A 2,915-nucleotide genomic window follows, 5' to 3' on the forward strand; every position below is an offset into this window, starting at 1 on the left:
TCATCATCAAAGACCACTTACCTTCAAACTATATATTTGACATAAAAAATTAATTGAATTTTAGTATTTAGGGAGTAAAATCAAGTATTGGTACACTCGAATTAGATAGTATATGTACCAATTTAGGTATCACATTTTAACTTCACAAATGACACATATAAAGTCACTTAATATTACTTGAAATATTTTTGTATATGCCAAAATAATCAAAATTGAGTCTTCAAATGGTAAAATCAAGTATAGGTAGGATCGAATTAGGTACTATTTGTACCAATTTAGGTACCACATCTTTAATTCACAAATCTCATCATCAAATGTCACTCAATATTAACTTCAAACTATATATTTTGACATCCTCAAATAATCGAATTTGAATATTTAAAGGGTAAAATCAAGTATTTGTGGACTAAAATTTTGTCTTATTTATATTAATTTAAGTATCAAATTTGTTACTTCATAAATGTCATCATCAGTGCCACTCAATATTAACTTCAAACTATATTTTAACATCCCCAAATAATTGGATATGATTATTTAGGGAGTAAAATCATGTATTTGTAGACTCTAATTAGATACTCTTTGTACTAATTTAGGTATCACATTTTAACTTCACAAATGACGCCATCAAAAAGTCACTTAATATTATTTAAACTCAAGTATTTTCTTACACATTTGAAGTATTCAGATAGCCAAATCAAATATCTGGAACCCCAAAATAGGTATTTTATCGGTCAAAATAAGTATTTTTTCTAATTCCGTGATTAGTGAGAAACTGTTTTTTTCCGAAAATTAGATGATATGAATAAGTTATCCTAACACAATTTCAATGCAAAGACTAACAATTACAAATTTTATGGTGATTGCTCGAAGATCCGGTATTTTTTTCTACACATTTGGAGTATTCAAAGAGTCAAATTAAGCGTTTGAAACTTCAAAATAGATACTTTATAGGTCAAAATAAATATCTAATCTTATTTTATGATGAGTGGTGAACTATGTTTTTTTAAAAAAAATAAAATGACATGAATAAGTTATCATATTGGATTTTTCATGAAAAGACCAACAATGACCGAATTTGTGGTGATTACTCGAAAATATAGTATTTTTTTATACATTTGGAGTATTCAAAAAGCGAAATCAAGTATATGAAACCTCATAATAGGCACTTTGTATGTCAAAATAAGTATTTACTTTTATTCCATGATAATTGAGAAATAATTTTTTTTAAAAAAATTATATTTTTGATGAAGAAGACATGTGTAATTTTTGTGGATAAAATTATATATTTTTTAAATAATAAAAAGGCAAAATTGTAACTTTGGGTTTGTAGGGAGTTAAAACTAAAATTATATCATTGTCAGGTACTAATTCTTAAAAAATTGTGGTGAGGTACTGAATTTTAATTTCAAAGATGTGCAGAGGGATTTTTCACAAATTTACCGGAGAAACAACATACTTAAATGATTTTGTAAAAGCATTTTAAAAAATAGTTTAAAAGTATTTTTTTTTTAGAATCTAAAATTTTTGATTTTTGGATTTTTTTCTAATTTTATTTAAAAATTAAATAAAATTTTTTTCACTTGTTATTCGAACGTCAATAAAGCTTCTATTTTTTTTAAAAAAAAACAAAAATACCTTAAAAAAATAAATTTATTTAAATACTTTTAAGCTACAAATTTGGTATCCAAAGAGATCTTAAAATAGAGCCCAATTTGATAATTTAATTGGTTACCTACCAAAAAGATATTGGGAAAATTTGAGATAAATTTACAAATCATAATACAAGTTTTTATTTACTCCATAGATCATAAAAACTTCGTTTAAACTCCCTAATCATGTCAAAAATATCTTTATTTGTTTGCTGGGCCAGAAATTTTTATAGTATGTAGCATTATTATGGTAAAATAAAAATGAACAAACACATATTAATAATTAATTATCAAGAAATTAATAAAATTCAGGAGTTTGATGAATATTTTATACCAGTAGAGAAGATTTAATCAGTTATACACTCAACGCCAAAATATTCTCTAAATTCGATTGTAAATCCGGATTTTATCATATTCGGATGAAGGAAGAATACTAGAAATTGACAATTTGTTCCACACTGCATGGTCGTTATATTTGGGAAGTATAACTTATGGGTTTTGTTAATGCACCCAGATATTTCAAAAAAAAAAATGAATAATTTTTTTAAATATTATTTTAATTTTATACTTGTTTATATTGAAGATGTTTTAATATCATCGAAAAATATGGAAAACATATTAAATATTTAGATATTTTCTCTAAGGTTTGTAAAAAAAGACTATTCTTATCCGAAAAGAAGGCATTAATTGCTTCAAGGAAAGTTGAATTCATTGGAATAGAAATAGATGAGTCAGATAAAATTTTGCAAGAGCATATAATGGAAAAGGTGCAGAACTTTCCAGATGAACTAAAAGAAAAAAACAACTTTAAAGTTTTTTAGGATTCGTAGCTTTGCTAGAATGTTCATTAAGAACCTCGCAAAACACAGAAAGTGTTTAGTTTCTTGTTGAAAAAAGATGAAATATTTATTTGGACAGAAGAACTGAAATATCCCTTATTTTTAAATTTTAAAATCCTACTAAAATCTTTATGTAAAAACTTTAAATACTAAGTAAATGCGGAAAATAAATATCCCTCGAGAGTGTACCGTCGGACTCGATCCACTCAAGCGTCAGCGCCTCCCTCAAAATCTTCCTCACATGCGGCCATCCAAATCTAGTGAGTCTAAATACGCAGCATTCTTTAACCATATGTAGCAAATAATACATATACAGGCACATGCATTAAAAATCATATTTTTATTTAAAATAAGCTTAGCATAAATTTGTAAGCGTAAATAACCATAGATCAATAAATCGTAAAGCTTTCCATCACTGTATATCATT

This window comes from Primulina huaijiensis, chromosome 15 (genome assembly GCF_012295235.1).
Source record: "Primulina huaijiensis isolate GDHJ02 chromosome 15, ASM1229523v2, whole genome shotgun sequence".
NCBI lineage: Eukaryota > Viridiplantae > Streptophyta > Magnoliopsida > Lamiales > Gesneriaceae > Primulina > Primulina huaijiensis.